Source organism: Lissotriton vulgaris, chromosome 3_1 (genome assembly GCF_964263255.1).
Source record: "Lissotriton vulgaris chromosome 3_1, aLisVul1.2, whole genome shotgun sequence".
NCBI lineage: Eukaryota > Metazoa > Chordata > Amphibia > Caudata > Salamandridae > Lissotriton > Lissotriton vulgaris.
In genome coordinates this window covers 457,856,005-457,879,162 of record NC_141689.1, presented here as the reverse complement: position 1 = coordinate 457,879,162, position 23,158 = coordinate 457,856,005, and positions in this window count along the sequence as shown.

Sequence of the window (23,158 nt, the reverse complement as noted above, 5' to 3'; positions counted from 1 at the left end):
ATATAATGGCTAATCCACCTCCGGCCTTAATCGGACGGTCCACATGTATGATCCTATACCCTATTGGGACCCCTAGTGAGATCCCTGTTATAGTATGTGGTTTCATCCAAGTTTCTGTAAAGAAACATATATCAGGCTGCTGATTGAAAATCAGATCCCAGATTTGTAATTGATGTTTAGGGAGGGACCGTACATTTAAAAGAAGACATTTAAGTTCCACGGGGGATACTGACTCAGGACCATGATCGTAGCTGTTATTTAAAGCCACATCCGACTGAAAATGACATTTTAAACATGAAAAGCAGCCCTCAAGCAAGTTGGACGTCAGGCGCGTGTCACAGATCCTCTTAGGTTGTAACTGACGTAATGAATCAGTAGAATAGGTAAGTAGTCGAGTACCTGCAATGTCCGGGTCCATGACGCCAAGCCTCTGGCCCCTCTGCCCCGTCCTGTCGCGGACGGGCGCAGACGGGCTTTTCTTTGGCGCTTCTTAGGCGCGCTGAGGGTGCCCTCTGCGCGCAACCGCTGCGCGCTTGGCAGTAGGGCGTGGCTAAATAGCCCCGATGACATTGACGCATAGAGCGCTAACCTCCGCACTAGCGGAAGTGTAGTTTTGAGTGTGCCTGGCTCTTACCTGTCCGCCCTCCGCTCTACGGCTGTAATTGCTGAGTCGGACCGGGGCGGGCAGGCTGTAATATTGAGCCTAAGCAGTGGGGAGGAGAGTACAAGGAAATTTAAATGCAAATGTTATGCAGTTTTTAAAAGGGATTATTATTCAATCCTAAACACAACGATTATAAAATCAATCGTGACGTTTAAAAGTTACCAAAGTAAATAATGGATAATGGATAATTCCTCGCTCCTCGCAGCCCTCGCAATCAGGATGCAAAGACAATCAGCGTCTTAACTACACACCAGGCGGAGAGTGGGTCTGGGAGACACTGCCACCGTCTCCTTACCGCAGCCACTCGATGGAGAGATCAGTCTAAATAGCCCTGATGACGTTGACGCATAGAGCGCTAACCTCCGCACCAGCGGAAGTGTAGTTTTGAGTGTGCCTGGCTCTTACCTGTCCGCCCTCCGCTCTACGGCTGTAATTGCCGAGTCGGACCGGGGCGGGCAGGCTGTAATATTGAGCCTAAGCAGTGCGGGGGAGAGTACAAGGAAATTTAAATGCAAATGATATGCAGTTTTTAAAAGGGATTATTATTCAATCCTAAACACAACGATTATAAAATCAATCGTGACGTTTAAAAGTTACCAAAGTAAATAATGGATAATGGATAATTCCTCGCTCCTCGCAGCCCTCGCAATCAGGATGCACAGACAATCAGCATCTTAACTACACACCAGGCGGAGAGCGGGTCTGGGAGACACTGCCACCATCTCCTTACCGCAGCCACTCGATGGAGAGATCAGTCTAAATAGCCCCGATGACGTTGACGCATAGAGCGCTAACCTCCGCACTAGCTGTACACTGTATGCATCCCACACCGTATGTTCTAGCAGCTTATCTTTCTTGCCCAGTGAAGTGAGAAACATAAACAACCTGTGCACACAAATAACCTGCCTGCCTGCGCTAGCTGCTGAAAGGCTTGGTCAGACAGCCACAAGATGAAACTGTGGTCAAAAAATGTAGTTAAGTCAATATTAAGTCAATGGTCAAAACACAATCGCAAAATTTATAACTGCATTTAGGATTACACCTTTCCACTTTAAAGAATCTCTTGAAAGTCTCCCTTCTTCAAAGCGCAACTGGGTATAATTACTAGGCCTCTGACACCACCAACTCCGCAAAGAACAACTGCTGTGTTGCTAGAAGCAACAGCCCCTTTACTGAATGGCTTTGCTGTGTTGGTCTGCTGCTTCATGTCTGGGAGTGAGAAGGACTGAACCTGCATCTCTACACCCCAAAACCTAAATACTCTCAGAGGCTTGTTGGCTTGCCTCCTGTTTTTGAAGTCTCGGGAATATCAAAGACTTCTCTTTCATCTTCAACTAAGCACATGGACATTATTTGCTACAAGGCTTGCTTTGCCAAGTTGTGCCAATCTAGGCCAGAGCCCTTGGAAGTGAGTTTAAAGTTCTTTATCTACCAGAAACTGTGCATCAACGCTGTTGCACCAATCAGAACTGAAATGGCTCTTGCTGAGAGATTGGTACTGACGCATCACTGCTGGTGCAAGAACCAGAACATGTGCATTGAAACGTTCAAGCCATTCAGAACTGAAACATCTCCTGCAGTGAAATTGGGATTGGCATGTCACCACTGTTGCAGGGACCAGATAATTTCATCATACTCCGAACCAATAAATCACCTCCGGAACCATCGCTTCAGAACCAATGCATCACCGCCATTGCATGAAGAAGATCAATGGATCGCCCCTCCAGCATGGATTAACCTGGCGCATCACTTTTTAGAACCACTGCACTCAGAACTAGTGCTTTGCTTCACAGAACCCATGCATTGCTGCAGTTGCATGGAGAAATCTGGCACAACACCCTTACTGCGTGGGGATCATCAATGCATCTCCCGCTGGAAAAAGCTCTGAGGTATTTTTCCTTGGAAGGCCCTGCATGGGTCTTGTAGCCAGCCTGCACTCCATCGTGGGCAGACTGAACTCTTGACTTCATTCTGGTCAAGCACGACCAATGAACTCTTTGAGCGCTATTTGCATCTAGGCGCTATTTTGCATTAATGTTTAACAATTAAAATCTTGGCTCCTGCAGATTGGATTTTTTTTGTTTTGGTCTTGTTTATTTATAAAGCTATTCTCTATTTTTCTAAACTAGTGTGGAGTTCTTTGTGGTGTTTTCACAGTATTTCTGTGTGTTATGCACACAATACTTTGCACTTTGCCTATTAAGTTAAACCTGACTGCTCTTTGCCAAGCTACCAGAGGATGAGCACAGGTTAATTTAAAGTGTGTTTCTGTCTTGCTCTGACTAGGTTTGTGGTTCCTGCTTGGACAGAGTGAATACCTCTTCCAACCAGAAAACTAACACTATGGCAATCTCAAAGTGCATGCACAGAAAGCAAGCACACGAATCTCAATTGCAAACCTTTAGTTTTCTGTCCTGTGAGCCATATTTAAGATGTGCTGCAGATGTAATATGTATATGAATGAGGTGTCTTATAAGTTAACAGAAGAATGTACAAACTATATTCCACAGAATAGGAAAACAAACAGTGAAACAGCATCTGGTTGAGGGTGTCTCCTCATCTGGCGCTGCTTCTCATCCTTAGGAGGCAAGGGGAACATTTAGAGGAGCACCTGGAGGAAAATAATTAGGAACATAGTGAGAGAAACTATAGCTGCTGTGAAGTCTATCTCTTCTTCAGAACCTCATTGGGCCTCTCGTGATGTAGTCTCTTCTGATTGTGATAGAGCAGAGGGGCTTCACATACTGGAATCTTTCATTGATTAAACAATTGCTTTAAAATATTCATGATTAAGTCTGTTCCAAAACCGGTGACTGTGAACTCTTTAGTATCCAGTCTGGTGGGATGAACTTCTATGGCTTGGGAAAGCATTCTTAAAGACAAACCAGAGAAGAACATTTACTCAGCTTTAAAGAAGAACTGTGATTAGAGCTGAATTTTCCAGGTTGCTGGAGCCTGTGGTGAGACAAGACTATTTTCTCATGGACATATGCTTTAATGTTGTCTGGGCAGTATCCCTTGCAGAGGGTGCAACAGAAGCTGACAGATGACATTTTAATTTAAAGGAGTGGGTTAGTAATTGAGTATAGAAATCAGCAGCTCTTTGAGCAAACTTGTTAGGTGTGAAACAAGAGGAAAAGCTACATCAACGTTTAAAGGAGAATAAACACTAGTATCAACAATTAATAGGATCTTCAATTTTTTCAGCTTAGATACCCTTCAGGATCTCCTTTTGACAACCATCAAGAAGTGCTCTGCAACACTAGTAGTCTGCTTTTACTAGAAGATACTACTGTAATATTCATAAGAACCTCAAAGAACAGAAGGAAAAGCCTTATTTGTCAGGAAATGCAGAATACATCTAACTATGCCATGAATGGCCTAGAATGAGCAATAGGGAGTTGGAGAAAGCTTTCTAAAAAGGCAACCAAAGCATCTACTTCCAATACATGGGTGCTGAAGATGACCACGGGAAGTCACCAAAGAGAGTTTGCATCTATTTCTAGAGAAGCTAAAATCATGCCTACAGCATGTCCTCACAATTCTGTCCTTGCCTTGAGCCAATCTCTTCTAGTGGAGAAATCTGTTATTCCAGTACTTCAATATGACAAGGGCAAGGGAAGTTACTCCATAATTGTTCTGGTTCTCAAGGGCTCAGGAAATTTTAGATTAGTCATAGATGCTCCGAATGTCAACGGATTGATCAGAAAGATAACATTCAAGATGAAAACTCTGCAAATTATGTTTCTTTGGATTTCAAAAGATTGCTTATGATCATGTTTGTTTTATTTAATTTTTTAATTTATTATATTTATACGTTTTTATATAGAGTCAACATAACTTGTGAGGGAATCAGAGCGCTTTGAAATGAGTGGAAATAACGAAAACATAATCATCAGAGGGATCAACTGTGTAAGGTCATGAGTCATGGGGTGATATCTCTCGGACAAATATAGCAAAATAAGGAAAGAAAATCGGGAGAGATATCAGCTGTGTGAGTTTAAAAATTGTGTGAGGAGACATATCTAGAACAAGTCAATGACAGTAGATCGAGTCCAGCAGTCTAGTGGTAGTCATGAGTGTAGATCGTGAGTTGAATAGTATGACTTAGAGCAGGAATTTGTTCATAAGTAGCACTTGAGCCAGCTCTCACCACCTCGGCGGCTGACGTCCCGCGTGCAGGGGAGACCAACATTCCGGTCCTCCTGTACGCGGATGACGCAGTTCTTTTGGCTTGTACAGATGCGTCCCTCAATTGACTACTGGCCTCTTTCGGTGATTTCATGACCTCTTTAGATTTGAAAATAAACACCCAAAAATCCCAGGTCATGATTGTGGGACTAACTGGTAGGAATAAGAAATCTATAACATTCTCTTGCACAGTGAAAGAAGTTCTGAGGGTCTCTTCCTTCACTTACCTGGGCGTGATTTTTGATGACAGAGGAACCTGGGGTGTCCAACATAAGTCAAAAACGTATGCAGTCGTAAGATCCGCTGCAGACCTCCTGAGTTTTGTTAAAAGAATGGGGGCACGACAAATGGAGGCTATCCTTAAAGTGTACAAAGCCAAATGTTTGGCTATAGCCACCTATGGTTCTTCAATCTGGGGATATACAAAACCTGATACTATCCAGAAGGCGGAAAATAAATTTCTTAGATCGCTGCTCTCAGTTCCCCAGTCCACTCCCACTTTTACCATACACTCAGAGCTAGGTATTGGGTTTGTTACAGACCAAATAAAATCTGCCCCTTTTATTTGCTGGTTAAAAACCTGGCTTAATCAGGAAATCTCTTTAAATTATCTGATCCTCAAAGACTGTTTAGCCCTGGATAGAGCTCACAGTATCCCATGGCTGGCTTATGTAAAATCAATGCTATCATATGTGGGGCGTATAGAGCTTTTTTACACTCCTGATCGCATCAAAAAAGAGGATGTCATGGTGATAAAATCCACATTGATAAACCTATTCATGGCAGAGCGGGAGGAGATAGAGATGAAAAAAACGCTTGTCAGAAGACATTATGCCCTTATCACCGCTTCAGGCCTTGAACCCTACCTAGTTTTTGTTACCAGACCATTTCACTGTTTTCTTTTAACTAGATTTCATCTAAATTTGATACACTTTTTGTTGGGCTCCTATGCTACGTGGGATACTCCTGTTAACGCAAATCCCTGTGATTGCAATCTTTTTTTACTACAGGACACATTACATTTCACCATGTTTTGTGAACACTATGCCCAAATCAGAAAAAAATATTTGTTACCAATTCTCCGGGAGGCTGGCTTCTTACAGGTCAGGCCACGCTCCTGTTTCTACAACTTTTGTCTAGTGCACGCGTAACTTTTCATGTAGCAAGTTTTTTAGTGGCAGGAGTTCTCATAAACAAGAAGCGCATCAATGCACGGCATGGACATATTATAACTGAATTACTTTAGTAAGTGCCGGTGCTTTTTTAAGAATCATGTAATAAATTGTCACCGGGAAATTTTTAACGATGAAAGAAATAATTATATAAATTGTTTTATTGAACTTATGAAATATGTTCATTTTAAATGCGAAATGTTATCAATATTTTTTATTCCTTATCACTAATTAGAATTGTATGTATTTTATCGTTGTATTTTATTGTTTTTGATGATCTGTATCTTGTGTCTTTTTGTGATTTTTATTAATCGAATAAAAGGTATTGACTGACTGACTGACTGACTGACATAAGTAGCAATTTAACTTCTGTTTAAAAGATGCAGTTGATGGAACCAGTCTGATTTCAGTTGGAAGTGAGCTCCAAATTTTCGGGGCAATACCAGAAAAGACTCTGTTGCCAGTTTTCTTTTTATGAACTTTCAGTTGTTTCATTAGCAAGGTGCTGTTAGCTCTAGAGGATCTGCATCCACCAGATAATTCTAGTTTTTGTGCTAAGTACTTTAGGGTGTTCTAATTAACCCTGGGCGTAGTGGGTGTAGTGGGGCTTCGCGGAGCTACGTGAAGTGGGCGAGAAACTACGCCCACCTCCGCACTCCGCGTAGCCCCACTACGCACCGCAGGCCTCCCTCCCGCCCTCCCTAAATACTTTAAATTACAAGTGTAAAAGAATTAAAAGGCACTTACCTTGCCCGCCGCTGCCCGCCGCGTCCCCGGGGCTCGCTATCTTCATTGCTGCCGTCTTGTGTACTAATGCGCATGCGCGGGCGGCCGTGCATGCGCATTTTTTCATGAGAAATGCGCATGCGCGGCCGCTCGCGCATGCGCATTAGTACACAAGACGGCAGAATGAAGATAGCGAGCCCCGGGGACGCGGCGGGCAGCGGCGGGCAAGGTAAGTGCCTTTTAATTCTTTTACACTCCTAATTTAAAGTATTTAGGGAGGGCGGGAGGGAGGCGGGTGGCGGCCAGCTACGCTCCGTCTGCGGAGCGTGCGTAGTGCCGGATTCTACGCCTGCTACGCAAAATGCGTAGAAGCCGGCACTACGCACACTCCATGCACGGAGCGTAGCCGCCCGCCCACCCTTAGTTCTAATGTACTGCTTTATGGGTCATGCAGGCACTCTTTAACTCTACACAAACACAACAAAGAATAGGAGGACAGAGAAACACACATGGATGAGTGTTACACAAACACACTGCAAAATGTGTTAAAAGTTCCCACACCCACTAATAGTGGAATGCTTCATCATTGGGCTTGCTAACATTCCTGAACAGACCAATGCCTGGGATGGAGCATAAAGTAGGGGAGGACAATATAAACATAAAGGACTACAGGATCTTAATGTGCAAAGACTAAGTGTGATGGCGATTAAAACTCAATCAAGAATATCCCCAACAGCATCTATTCTAAGATTTCCCGGGCAGGATTAAAAATAATCTACTGGAAGATGATGATAGGGAAAGTTAACCTTATTATCACCTTCTAACCCTCCTATCTGCAAAATTGCTGACATACTTTGTCCGATATTGGTTGCCCCTAAAGGTCACTCGGCCTTCATCAGGAATACAAATCCCACAATGCCTGTATTCGCCTACCTGCCTTTTTTGGTAGTCAGAGGTCTGATCAAATCTGGTCATTTGCCTTTAAAATAACACCGCAGTAGTTCCAAGTTTCATCAATCATTCATCTGAAACTAGTGTACTATGAGTGGCTGACGGTGGCGGCGTCTCAACCTTGATGATTGTTTGACTATGCGTAGATGCCCCTGCTTGCACACCAGTGTCAGAGGAATAATTGATGGAACATGGGACTATGTCAGTGTTATGCTGAGGTAAGCCTAAACGGCATTGAATATTATTCAAACCCAAAGGAGTAAATTAACACAGTTTCATACAGGTGTGTGTATCACTGAGACATGTAATTTGGCGTGCATATTACAGAGAGGCATCTCCCAGCAACACCCAATAAATTGTAACTGTGTCCATAATGATTGCTGGAGGCCCTTTTCTTCTTCGGGGTCAAGTCCAGACTTTACCTATAAATGGTTCATCAAAAAATAATAGGTGCTGTGTGAGAACATTAGGGGGGATATTCTCAAGAATGTGTGATAAGTACCGCCAATTGAGTTTAACGCAACTCTTCATATCGCAGTCTGTCGTTTGAAAATAGCTAAGTATGGGCGAATTTTGTGAATGTACGTTACACAAATTCATGCGAAAGCATACTCGCGGTCTGCAAAATCCATGAACTTTTGCGTACTTGCAGATTTTTTTATTTTTGCATGTTCGCTGGATTTTTTTCAGCGCAGCTACCGCGAAGTTACCCATGCGGTCGTACATGGGCGCGGCCATCTTGTTTTTAGTTTTCGCGTTGCATATTTACATTTACGGGTGCTAGTTGCATGCTCGCGTTGTGCATTTACTACGTGCGGGGCGCAATTGCGTGTTTACGTCCGTTTTTTGCGTGCTCGCGGGGGAAATATCGCGCAAACTTACCCACGTGGTCGCAATGGGCGCGGCCATCTTGTTTTCCATTCATTGCTATGGTTCTGGGCATGCTTTTTCAATCCTCCTTCAATCTTTGTAATCCTTTGTTTCTTTGAACTTTTTTAAAATCTTTTTTACTCATTATCTATCACTCTATTTTAGTACATCTATATTTTGTGTTTTTTTCTATTTTTCATTACTTTAAAACTACTTTTTTTAACTCTCTTTTCTTTTCTTTACTTTTTCCCTATTCTTTCCTATTTTATTTTCCTTTAACTGTCTAGCACCATGGCAAAGGGAGCCGGCAAAAACCTGAAGGGGAAGGGTCCCGCACCCCGTAGCCGGCTCCCTTTGCGGGCGCTTAAGGGGGGAGGCAGTAAATGCCCAGGAGATCTTCAGCCTGGTGGAGGTGGCCGCACTGGTCTTCTTCGTGCAGCCCCACCTCCCCAAGACCGTCACGGCAGGTGGCAGGCCCGGTACTGGGTACGGCCTCCAGGAGCAACGCCAGCTATGGGGTAAGGTGTGCCAGGTCATGCATCGGGAGTCTGGGGTCCGGCGCACCTAAACCAGGTGACGCACCGGTGGTCGGACATACTGGACCGGGAACAAGACCTGCTCGACCTGCTTGGCGTGGAGATCCCTGGACTTGGTGAGTACTAGTAGCTATTTAATCACTACTTTGTTGTCTTCTGCTCTTTGTTATGATATTGCAAACATATTTTTTTTCCGAAGAGCAAGAATGCTGCCGATTTTACATTGCAGGTAAATTATGATTCAAAAGCTTCTGTGATTGCAGGTGCTCGCCTGCTCACTGGCGGGGCTACTATGCTTACTTGTTTTCAATTTTGTGCTCATTTGGCCTGAGTGATTATGTATTTGTGTACTTTACAGTACTGCGTAATGCTAGACACTAGAGACTCAAGTCCAGTCCTTCCTTTTTACTCCTTCCACTAAGGAGAGATAGTGGTGGTGGATTGATAGTTTGAGTATATTATGACTGGTTATTTAGTAGGAACGTTTTTAGTGGTCTGCAATCATGGCGGTCTGTGTCACTTCACGTGCTGCGGAGTGCTGCATTTCAGTCCTAGTAGAACCTTTTTGTAGTTGGTTTAGTGAGTTACATAACTTTCCAAGTAGACGGTCCGCGAATCCAGCAATAATAATATCCTAGTAGACCACATCAGATGGGTCAATAAATTTAGTGCAGTTGTTGTCTATTTCCCCGAAATAATTTGTTATTGTTGTTTTGAAATGTTTGATTTGGTTGACAACACTCATCCTTGTTTATGTCTTTCTTTCATGTACATCAGCTCCCTCTAGGGGCAAGAGGACAGAGGTGGCAGTGGCGGCGCCAGCGGAGCAAGAAGGCCAGGATCAGTCCACCGAGGGCTCCTCTGCTGGCCCCAGTAAGTTTTCCTGTTAATATTAATAATTCTACTTCCCTAACTTTTACAGCACCTATTTATTCCAAAGGCTCATCATAATTCTATTTTTCCTAAATCGTCTTTGATCTTCTTGTAGACTGTTTCTACATTCTTATCCTGCCTCTACTATGACTCTCTGTGCTACTACTAGTATTTTATTAGTCTGCCTGTGTAGCTAGCTAAGCTTGCACAGTTGGCAATAGGTGTTAAACAAAACTCCTATTCAGCAATAGCTCTAGGAGTGCAGTCCTCTGGGTTGTCCATAATGTCTATTGAAGTATTCTTAATGTTTATGCTTTGGCAATTCCCAACAATAAAATGTCAATGGCCACCAAGAATAAGATACTAGTTTACTTGTTAATTAGATAGGAGGACACAGTACTACTGTTGCAGGGACTATTTTGCACATTCAGAACTATGGACAAGAAATAGGGCATTGGTGATAATAGGCGCAGTTAGACTTTCCACATACCTCACTCATAACAGAAGTTGAACCCCCAATCTCCTTACTGACTAGCTAGTTTGTCAGAGTCATTATTTAGCTCCCGAATGCAGCGATGATCCCCAATGATTATACAACCCAGAACATAAGACTACGCAGTCGGAGTCCTAACCTCTCAGAGTCACGGACTCATGCTTGCAAATTGCAAACCCTTTCGCTCAATCACTTATGACCAAAAACCACAGAGTCTATGTAAGTTTTTAAGCTTTATTATAAGTAAAACATCTAGCTCTGTGTGCACTCTGTATATTGCATTTCAATCATGCATTATATAAAAACATGTATTAAAATCAATTCCATTCATGTAAGATAAACAGCAAACTTTAAAACTGAACAGAGGCTGATTTTACACATTAATTGTGGGAGAACCCTCACCTGGTTGGAACTTAAAGTCTTGGTAGTGATGGTGAAGCATCAGAGTAACGTCTTGCTCTTGTTCGTAGAAGGGAAGCTTCTGTCTAGTATGAGAAAAATGGTGCGTGTTAAAAGGCAAGCATTCATCAGTTGTGCCAAAAAGTGTAGCATGTCATCGCTAAGCATAAATAAAATCACCCTCCCCTTCCGAAAGGGAAATTCTTAGTTTAAACTAGAGAGTCACAAATAATTACATTTGTTTATGTAGTAAAATATATTTTTTTCATTCCTAGACAAAATAGGGAGTGGTATATATGGCATCTAAAAATAATAAATGTATTTTCTAGGCGTAACACCATCTGCACAGCCCACCACCAGTGCCGGGGCCAACGCGGAGGCGGTCACTCCAGGGGCGGATGGGGTGCCAGCAGGAACTGCTGTGGGGGATGCCACGGTAGTGGCGGGCAGTGGTAAGCTATTATATTCCTTACTTATTGAGATTGCAGAGTAGGCTGGCTGCAGGGGTGTATATGTTGTACAGTACAAGTGCACTTTACTGTTAAGAAGACTTCCAAATGTAGAACTAAGTTTTTGTCAACCAGGTAGAAGACAGTCACCCTTGACTTCGCATTAGCAATAGCATTAGCGGCGGGAGTTGACGAGTAACCAATGGCCTCCTCTAAATTTAACTTCAACTCAGCTGTGAAAGTTTTATTGAGAAGCCAAGTCAGATCAGAGATGAACTTGATGGATGGGATGAAGGAAAAGGGAAAGAAGGGTGTAAGGAAGGATGAGTGAATTAAATTAATGACTGACAAAGAATGATACGTGTTTTTGAATGCAGGCACAGGTGGCTGGGAATCTGATACATGGCCGGTTGAAGGCTTAAGCAAGGATAGGTGGAAGGAGAAAGAAAAGAGGACTGCCTGGGTGGGTGAAACAGAAACTGTATGTGTGCGCAATATATCCATTAGTTCAAATTCAAATGCAAGTCAAGCATGGATGCATGGCTGGCGGTTTACCAAATAAAATAAAAAGGCTGTTTTTCGGTGAAAAAAAGTGAGGTTTGTTCAGTTGAGACATTAAGAAGAATGATTGACATTTACTTTGAATTGATGGATGCCTGGATGGTATCTTCCTCATAGATAGCTATGTAGACAGAGTAGAAGGTCACTGGATGAAGAGTGTTACTTTGAAGAGCATTTAACACCACACGTCCGTCCCAGAGTAGCAAAGCCGAGGAAAGTAGAAGTTGTAATTATTCAGAATACTCCCTTGACTAACAGTAGTTTGCAAGCGCAGCTTATATTGTGTATTTATATTGTATATTTCACAATATCAAGTTAAGTCACAACTTACATGTGCCTTCCTCCGGCGAATACGGGGACCACTCACTCACTACCTCTGTTAATAATTTCTTTTCAACTCTGTCATTCATGTGTGACCTATCGGTGTTAACTCAATCAATAAAAACAAAGCACCCAAAGTCATCCCTTATATAAGCAAATATCCTGTGAAGGGATAGATGATCATATTATTTATCTTCTTCATTTTCCTTTTGTAGTAGTCAGGGGCAGGGCAGGGTGAAAGTTAAATTAATTGAGCAGTAGCCCTTGTAACAGAGTATGGCTAGTGCCAGCTGTAATAGAAAAGTAAGAGCTTCGCCACCTGCATGTACTGGACTGGTAACAGTAACGCAAGTCTGCATCATCATGGCTTGCGTCTGTTTGTCTCGGGTGCAAGCTGAATGTGCTGGCATTATGCCGGCTTCCACAAGTTTACGTACTAATTTCACTAAACAAGAGAGAAGAAGAAGACTGGTGTACTGTCTGAGTCTAATGTAGTGAGTCCATATAGTGCTAGTAGAATTCCTGAAACTCCCACTAATTCCTGAAACTCCCACTAATGTTAGATGGAGTGGGAGGTTAGATAGATTGATGCCACACATGTTATGTACTGTGCTTGCAAGTTGCTAGTGCTACTGTGACACAACTTTCTGTTGAATTATTTCGTGTTAATCTTAATGAGTATTGGTTACAGTATGTTTTTCTTTCTTCATATAGATACTCCTTCTAAACTAACAAGGAAGGAATTGGCTATCCGGGCCCAACAACGGAAGCTGGAGGCAATTGTCGCCGAATATCTGCGGCTGGTGGCTCAGGAGGAGGAGGATGACTCGCAGTCAACATCCACGACAGCTGCATTCTCCTCCGCTGCCCCTACAGTCAGCGCAATCCTCCAGCGGTACAGCGCCGTGGTCCAGCAGCCACCCGCCGCCGCCGAGCAGCAAAACCAACAGCTGCCCCCCACAGTACCAGCAAGGCTCGCATCCACCGACTAACCCTGCGAGTGGCCTACCTTGAAAAGGATGTGGCGAGGCTGAAAGCCCTGCTCAAGGACCTCCGGAGAGAGCTGCGTGACCAGCTGGCCACAGGAGGACACCGCCGGCGAAGGTAGAGAGACTGTCCCTTGCCCCTTTTTATAAAACTTTGGTGGGGTGGGAATTGGGCGTTGGGGTTTTTGGACTTTTGGGGACATTTGATTTCATGGACATTAGTTGTGTCGGATCTTGCGGGATAGTTTATTTTTGTTAGGGATCAAAATAATTATTTATTTTCTACTTAAACATAGCATACGCATTTGTACTGTTTTGTGGGGAAGGCAGGGGGGGTTAACCGTACGTTTGTTTTCCTGAAACTTAACTGGCTGCTTGATTCAAATTGTCTAAGTAATCGCCCAAATTTGTACAAAGTGCCACTGACAGAGTTAGTGAATTTAATTGTCCTACTACTTCACTAGTACTACCGTCAGTCTCTCCTCTCCTCCTACTCCATTATTGTTACTCCCCCAAAATGCTTATCTCACCTGTGATTCGTGTTTGAGAATAGGGCTAGGCACAGAGCTGGCTGCATGGCAAATGGCGATTACGGTTGGCTATGGATTCCTAGATGGATGAAATATCATTGTTGTGGTGGTAATAGTAGGAGTGGTACACACTGTCAGTAGCAGCATATGAAAAAAAATGAAATGAAACATTGAGTGGCCGGAGAGTAGCATTAGAACAGTACGATAGAGAGTACGGTACACAAGAACAGTACCATAAGTTGTAGCGTAAGTAATGCTAAAGTATTCAATCAAAAGTTAACTACTAGTTGCGTGGAGTATGGCTACTACATGAAATAGTACTGAAGGACACAGTAGCGTAAGCATTCGTCACGTGTAGGAGGAGGATGTTGCTGATGATGAATCCACTCAATGGCGCACATGAAATTCTGATTTGATTTGCAAATGCCCATGGGTGTGTGTCAAGCAGAATAAGAAGAATACATCCTCAGGTTCAATGACCTGCCTTGAAATTAATTTTCTGTTGCTTTAGACCTTATCCTCCCCAGCAAGTGTGTGGAATTATTGTTGTCATTTAGTCATTGAAGTGTGGCTCAATGGTTAGAGCGGAAGACCCTGATGCAGAGGTCTAGCCCGGGACCAGGGTTCAATTCCCCGCCTCAGCGGGTCTTGGGCTCAAAAATTCCACGGACCTGATAATTCTCGCCTCTGTGCCTATTCCAATCATGGAGTCCCACTCTGCAACTCTGGGCAATAGCTTGCTTAATCTCCACAACGGCCCCCACAACGCTAAGGATGCCTGGCCTCCACCTTGGGGGTGCCCAGGAGTGGACGCCTCACAGGGAAAGCCAGGATGGGTTCCACAGCGTTATTCGTACAAGCGCCTTGAGACCCTTGCGGGTGAGTAGTGCGCTAAACAAGTATCAATTTACAATTTACAATTTACACATCAATGAAAACCACACAACCCGGGGGAAGAGAGTTAGGGTTTGAAAATTGGATGGGAATGGGTGTTTTTGGGAAAGTTTTGTGGAGAGAGAAAAAAATACACAGCATGGACAAACAACAAATGAAGAAATACAAATATTTGGATACGAAGATATCCATAAATCTTTTAAGGGACATAACGGAAGTGCATACATAAAGTTGTTTGTTAAATGGATGGTTAGGTTACTGAAAAGTAGTACTTACTACAACTTACTAACTATGAATAAACAATTTGACAGTGCAGGGCTGCAGTAATTATGCACTTCCACTTGCCTTTCTGCCCTCAGAGAGAATAAACACTTATTAGTACATCAAATTAGTTTTAAAAATAGCGAAGAAACTCATCAAATAGCTGTAGGGATGAATTTGAAACAGAGAGCAAAAGCACAGAGTCGCACTCATAAAAGTTCACATCAATAACATAATTTAAAAGATAAGGAGAAGTGAATAGGAAACTGTAACTGTATGCTGTAGTTGTCCTGTTCAATTTGGGAAGTTGCATGCTTCCAGCCATTCCTCTTATTCACGGTACTCCTCCATTCCATCTGACGCTCCGTCAATCAATCTTGGTGACCACACTCTCCACTGCCTGCCTGGCAGATGCAGAATTACGGATTGCTATGGTAAGCCTGAGTTAATGTTTTTCCCATCGCACAGGGTAAGTGCCGGGTCTGTAATTGTCGATGGAAAAACAGAAAGGGATATTAAAACACCCCAGAGGAAAAATATAAGGTACGGTGTGTAGTGAAAAAATAACACTTTCACTTTCAGAGGCGACAGTATTACATAAAAGCATCATTTCTAAAGTGCGTACTCTGAGTCTCCTTTTCAAGGATAATAATTAGCAAACAGCAGGTCAAGGCAGGCACCACTGAGTGAACCAACTTCCAGGTAGCATACCTCTTTGACACAGACAGACAAAGCAGATCTAATTGTATACAGCAATCCACATAGCCGCAATTTTACATGAACTGCTGTCTGGACTCTGACATAACAACACTACACTGGCTCGATCACTCCATACCAGGACTAGACAGACATGTAGTTCTGCTGTGGCTGTTGCTGACTTGTTTACCTGTTTGCCACTCAAGAAATGGCCATAGTTCTTCCGTAAACCGACGATGATGATCCATCCATCCATCCCAGTGAGTGACTGTAAAGATACTATGTAACTTTGATCATCAAGACTCATCATCATCATCATGGTATTGGCAAACCCAATGTTGTTCATGCAGTCACAGTCTACTCACAGTGAGTCCAAGAACATTTTCCATATTAAAAAATGCACCGTAGTGGCCCCTGCAGTAGAAGTACAATTTGTAATAAACAAGGTAAAAAGAGAGTAGACTTGACTTACATTTAGTGTGGAAAAGAATGAATAATAACAGAACACATAGGATTCATTGGATGCACAACAAACAAACAGCAATTGCTTTCATCAGAGCCAGACAGCCAGTGTTGTCCACTCTGCATGCCACCTCATCATTCATTACCTGTTCCACTTTTTTGTCAGCATCTTATTATTAAGTGAAGGGCCACAGGGCAGCCTCTCGTGTCAATTTCAGAAGTAACAGTCAGCATGGCGACAGTTTCTTGATTCTGTGTAATCCGGCAATCTGCCGTGAAGGAAACAAATGGATAGGGGAAGTCTGGAGGAGGAGGATAGAGGAGAATGACTGAGTTGTGAACTTGTGAACTTCAGGAATGCAGACAGCGTCACTTTCAATATGGAAATAAGACGAAGACAGTGCTGCTGATGGATTTGTTGTGATTAGAGTTTTGTTGTGCTCAAAGTTGCAAAACAAAGAAAGACACACAGAAATAAAAGTGAAAAAGGATGAAAAAAAAAATAAGTATTTCAAGCCTAGGTGTCAGGAAAGTAGAGCTCGTCCTCAAGCTCCGTGTATTGAACCTGGAGTAGGTCATCTAACAGAGAAGAACTTCCGTCACCTATGTCGGTGTCCTCTTCTTCCTGTGTGGATTCACGTATTTTGTAATCTGGTGGTATGAAGTGCTGATTCATCTTGATCAGTGTTAGCCTCTCCACATTTTTTGGCGAGAGGTGGGTCCTTTTTGAAGTTACAATGCCACCAGCAACACTGAAAAAACGTTCAGAAGACACACTTGCTGCTACCAAACAGGGCAGAAATTGACAATCTGTGCTATTTATGGGAGTAATACAGATGACCCTGGGGTTTTTAATGAGGTCTCCAATGAATTGTCACAATGGTCTCTTCCGGTGATAGTTTGTGGGGACTTTAATATAAACCTACCGACAAATTGGTCCCTGAATGATGACTGGGTGTATAAAGGTCGTAAACCCAAAGTATTCCGTTCTCTTAAAGATTTGTGTCTCATACATGGACTTGTGGATAGCTGGCAAACTCATAATACCAATATTGGGGACCCTGGCTTCACCTTTTATTCAAATCTACACCGTACGCATGCTAGAATTGATTACATATTACTTTCAAACTCACTAATTAAGAATTGCCATACTGCCAAATTACCCAGAGTATTATCTGACCACAACCCCCTTTTATGTACATTGACTAATTTACCAACCAAATCAGAGCCTAAGCAATGGACATTTGAAAAAGCATAACTGAACGACCCTCAGTATCGTCTCCATATGAAAGACTGGATCCCCAAGTTCCTAGCCGAAAACATTGGCAGTATGTCTATAGAGGTAGTATGGGACACTTTGAAAGCCGGGGTTCGGGGCGAGACATTGTCATATTCACTTAGGTCCAATAGGCAAGAGAAAGAAGAAATGCAGAGGTGGCAGGAAGAGCTTATGTTAGCAGAAGTAGGACTCGCTAACTCCACCAGTAATAGGGACACTACAGGGGATATCTCTAGTATCTTAGCCAAAATAGCAATTGCAAAGGCAGCCATCACGAATATATTTACGGATAAGGCAATACGGAAAGCCACGGCACAAAAAGAATTAATCTATGAGGTCAATGAGCAAGTGGGCCATCAATTGGCCGTGCGAATGCGATAACAGGTAAATTCAAACTTAATTAGGGAGATTAAAGATCCTGTGGTAGGGCAGATAAAAGACTCAGAGCAGATCAGGCAAGCATTTTGGAGGTTCTATAAAGAACTATATATGAAGAATTGCAAAGGGGACACAATCGAAATTGAAAGGTACTTAGAGAACTATGAGAGTGTAAGCCTTGAGACAAATACACAGCAGACATTAGAAGAAGCTCCTAGCATGGAAGAGGTTCTAACCGCAGTTAAGAGCCTCCCCAAAAAGAAGGCAACAGGTCTGGATAGTATCCCCTCAGAGTTCTATGTTACATTTATAGATGAAATTAAACATGTTTTAAACAATCTAATTATCCATATCTTTTCTGGGGGAGAACCGCCCAACTCTTGGTCCAGAGCCAAAATCGTAATTTTTGCTAAAAAAGGGAAACCCCCAGAACATCTAGGGTCTTATCGTCCTATAACTCTAATAAATACTGACTCGAAAATATTTTCTAAAGTCTTGGCAAACCGATTGGCACCTATAGTACACCAGGTAATAGCCAAAAGCCAGCACGGTTTTGTTCCTGGGAGGTCAACGATAAATCATATCCAGAGACTGATTACGCTCTTTTTTGGAACAGAAACTACAGGGGACCCTATGGCCCTAATTCTGCTCGATGCAGAGAAGGCTTTTGATACGGTCTCCTGGCAGTTTCTCTGGAAAGCAATGGTTATAATGGGATTTCGGACCAAATTTATACAGGCGATACAAAAAATGTATATCAACCCTAGGGCCGTTGTTTCCGTTAATGGAAGCTTAACTAAGGAAATTATTATTTCCAGGGGAACTCCCCAGGATGCCCATGCTCCCCATTGCTCTTTGAAATATACAAAGACTCCTTTATTCGTTATTTCGAGAAAAACAGCAATATAACACCTATTATATCACAGGTTTATGCTATAAAAACATTAGCATATGCTGATGATATTGCCATAGACACAGCAGATCCCATAATAACAATGTTGACTATTGAGGCTGAAGCCAGGAAATTTGGGCTGGTCTCTGGCTACGCGCTAAACGAGAGTAAGACACAAATCGTCCTGAACTCAAAAATTGCTATGGATGATCTAAGGGTGGTGAAGGGAGCGACATACTTGGGAGTTACAATTTCTTCAAAGCTGAATGAGGTGGTGGACATAAACCTTAAGCCAATGTTGAACACAATACAAAAGGATTTACCACGTCTAGATAATCTGCACTTGTCTATCTTTGGGAGGGCAAATGCAATTAAAATGGTGTACTTTCCCAAAATACTATACCTATTTAGGGCTATGTGTCTAGAGTTCTCTAGCTAGTGGTTCACAGTGATAGAGCGTAGCTTTTCGAGATTCATATGGTCATATGCACAACCCCGCCGGGCGTATAAATATCTTACTCTTCCCAAGAATAGAGGTGGGTTAGCTCTTCCCAATTTAAGGAGATATTACTGGGCATGTGTATTGCTCTATAGTAAGGAACTACTGCGAGGGGGAGAAAACCCAGAGGAACACACCGCTTCAATCTTTCAGCTATTAGTGGGGAATTCTAGCTATGGTTATTTTTGGAGGCACACTCACGACAGCTACCACAAAAAAGTCAAATTTAAGACACTTTATAGTATGGAAGGCTGTAAAGAAAATATTAGGAATAGGAATTAGGACCAATCTCATATTATCCTCCAGTTTTGAATAATCCTATTCTTCCTCCAATAATTTTTAAGGACAACTATGTAAACAAATGGTATAATCTAGGAATAACACAACTAGGGGATTTCTACTCTACTCAGGGCATTAAATCCTTTAATATGTTGAAGGAAGAATTTGACTTAGATTGGCGGGACTTTTTCAAGTACCTCCAAATGAGGGATTTCTTGGGACAAGGATACCTGTTGAAAAATCTACAGTAGTAGAGAAAATCATACATTCTAAGAAAGACTCAATAGGCGGGGTGTATGGGTCACTACTGGACACACTCAAGGACGATTTAGATAAAACTGCAATTAAGTGGCAAAGTAAACTTAATATCTCAAAGGATTAATTTTTATATTCCTATCAGCTAGCCCAAACCATTCTTATTTCCACAAAACTTCAAGCACAATTTTACAAAACCTGCTATACGCCGGATAAAATTGCAAAGTGGGGAACTGGCAAACGGACTCGCTGCCCTAGATGTAATTTACCATAAAGCAGATTCTGTTCATATTTTTGTCTCTTGTCCAGTACTATTACCACTAATACAAGAAATAGAGAGGTTCTTTGTCACATGAAGCAATAGTACTTGGGTTGGAACATCCAGATAACCCTGAGAGGGGTCACTGTTTTATATTCATTGCTATGGCAGTTCTGCGGCTATGCCTAGCCTCGGCCTGGCTTGACCCGTTAATACCGTCCTTTCAACAGTGTCTAGCCAGGCTTTTAGCTGTGTATAACATCGAGATAGCTATACATAAACGAAAAGGCAGACAGCGACGTAAAAGAGGCATGAAAATTTGGACCACTCTTACACAATGGAGAGACGCACAAAACTTATTAATATTGATGCTGTCATGTATTTATGTTATTGTTTCCTATTTTCTGTAAATTACATATAATGATTATGTACATATGTCATAAACAATGTAAAGAATGTCTACCTGTCCAGGGGAGGTGGGGGGAATAAATATGCAAAAAATCCAATAAAAATATTTAAAAACAAACAAAAACAAAACAGAAGACACACTTGCGAGTGGGCAAGCCAAATAATTTAGAGCCAGCTTGGTGATCAGTGGCTATTGAGGCCTTTTACCATACCAATACACCAATGGGTTCTGATCAAAGAAGTCCTCTGTTGGGTCCTCCAGATAGGCCTGCACCATCCACTCAAGGTCCTCCATGGGTGCTCCACTTTGCGTACCATTTGTTGCCTTCGCATCAACACTGGAACAAGCAAACCCATGATTTGTTATCCAATCCACTTCCGACAATATTATGGCTGGGCCTGGTGCAGGTGATGATGATGATACGGTTGCTGTTGTCGGTAACGGCTGTGAGCGAAAGTGACTGCCTTCGGCCACAGAAATTGACCTTGACGCCGCATGGCTTGCTGCTTCAGTAGTACTTTTGGTGGTTCCTTCAATTTCCTGCTGCTCTTTTTCGAACCGAGTGGCTGACAGAGTTAACCAATGTTTGTACTTGGAAACATCTGCTTCAGAAAAAGGAATTAATGTATTGCTGGCCAGTGCCTTTTTGCACTGTTGGTCCAGAATAGTGGCACAAATGTAATGTTGTTCTGAATGTATTTTTGTAAGGCTTTCACTGTCAACTAGGCGGCTTAATAAGCTCTCGGCCAACTGAAATGCGTCTAGTTTTTCAGCAACAACTCGGAACGTTGAAGACACCGCCTTCAGTTGGTGCTCTAGCATGCGCAACAATGAGATAGCTTTGCCCAAAGTACATTCCTCCGAGCTGAATTCATGCGTGATTACCTCAAAAGGACGAAGCATGTCTGTCAGGCTTTTAACTAGGTCCCATTCATTCACCTCTAGCCTCATGTTTTTCATAGAAGCACCCAGTGCGTTAAAGACATACTCATTGATTACCAAGTACTGCTCAAACAGATGCTCAAGCATGTAGAAGGTTGAGTTCCAACATGTTGCCACCTCCTGGATGAGTCCTCTAACTGGCACTCTACTGTTGCGTTGAATGATCCTCAGCTGCTTCCGGGCCTTAAAAGAATGGCTGAAATGTGAGCAGAATCTCCGGCAGGTGGTCAGTAACTTGCAGACTGTTTTCTTTTTTCAAGAAATCTTGAACAACAATGTTAATACTGTGCCCCAAACACGGCACTCTGAAATAGCCACCATCAGACATGGCCTTAACTATATTACTGCCATTATCCGTGGAAAAATAATCAAACATACGATTTCTTGGATGCAGCCATTCAAAGACCTTACTGTTAAACTCCTCCAAAATGTTTGCTGCAGTATGAGATTTCTCCATGGCAAACATGGGTACTGTTACATGTTTCTGAGTAGCTTGAAAAATTGTGACACTGTCAACACCTGCAGCTAACTTCTCTCTAACCCCGCAAAAGAGACCCAGTGTGCAGTGATGCACATGTAATCAACAGCTTGGCAACTGGTCCACATGTCTGTTGTCAGTTGGATAGTATGAACAGCACTCTTCTGCAAAGCTGCCCCAATCACGTCCAGCACATCGTGATGTGGTGCTGGAACGGCAACTCTGGCAAAATAGGACCGGCGAGGAACCTTCTATTTAGGGCAGACTGTTGCCAAATTTCTAGAAACCCCCCCCTTCCACGAAAGAAAAAGGGAGATGGTCCAGCATTAACATTTTAGCCAGCCTTGCATTATACAGACGTGCCATTGGGTTGTTGCATTCAAATGGAGCCTCCGACCAAAACATGCTTTTAATGGTGGTCTGGAGCATTTTCATATGTGATGAGGATCCAGACTTCTTCAACCCAGTTAGGCTCATTGATGTACTTCTTCGCATTGGTGTCTCTACCAGACTTTTACTGTGCCTCCTAGATGTTGCTGGGGTAGAGGGTGTGGGTGCTACCACTGCAGTGCTGCTTCCAGGGGTACTGTGTGTGCCAGAAAAAATTTCTGTCGCTGCTTCACCTCTCCCCTGCACAATCAGCTCCTCGTCATCAGATGCAATATCAATGGATACATTTGAATTTGTACTGTTGGCTTTCCGGATGTTACTTAGGTGCGCCTCCCACTGGATAATGTGGTGTTTTTGGGGATGACCTCTCAGGCCTCCGGTACCATAGATGATACCAAGCTTATCCCGACTAACTACTTGTTACAAATCGAACAAATGACTAGGTTTTCCGCCTTTTTGCTGCTACTAAAAAAGTCCCAAACTGGGGAGTTGAGATTTCTGGTGGTCGTGGAGGTGCTACTTTCAATGCCAGAAGTGAAGGATGGGCATGGCGGAATTTGACCCCGTTGTGCACTGACAGCACCACTACTTGAGGTAATGGAGGTCGAGCTGAATGGAGGTCCCTGCCGGCCCTTCTGACGAGAAAATATGGAAGCTGTAGGTCGTGTTGGTGTAGTAGTTACCTGTTTTGGTGGTGGTACCAGTGGTGCCACGCCGCAAGTATTCACAACACGGCGGTACTATGTGATAGGCACACAATAACACGTCAAATGTCCACGATAAAGTCAATGCGGCACCGCAAAAATCAAAACATGGACGCTAAAAATGTTGCAATGAGGCCAATCGCGATACAAAAGTCAGCAAAAACCAGCAACAGGCCTGCAATTCACACACACCAGGTGGGAAAAATCACCATAAACGAAGAAAAAAACTGACAAATAAATGCCAAACAACAGAGAAGGACAATGGATGTTGCCAGAGCAAGTAGGGAGGACAACCATAAACCCACAAGCGCCCCAGAAGACCAGCCAGGGACCTCAGAGTCAGGGAAGGGCAAGGAGAA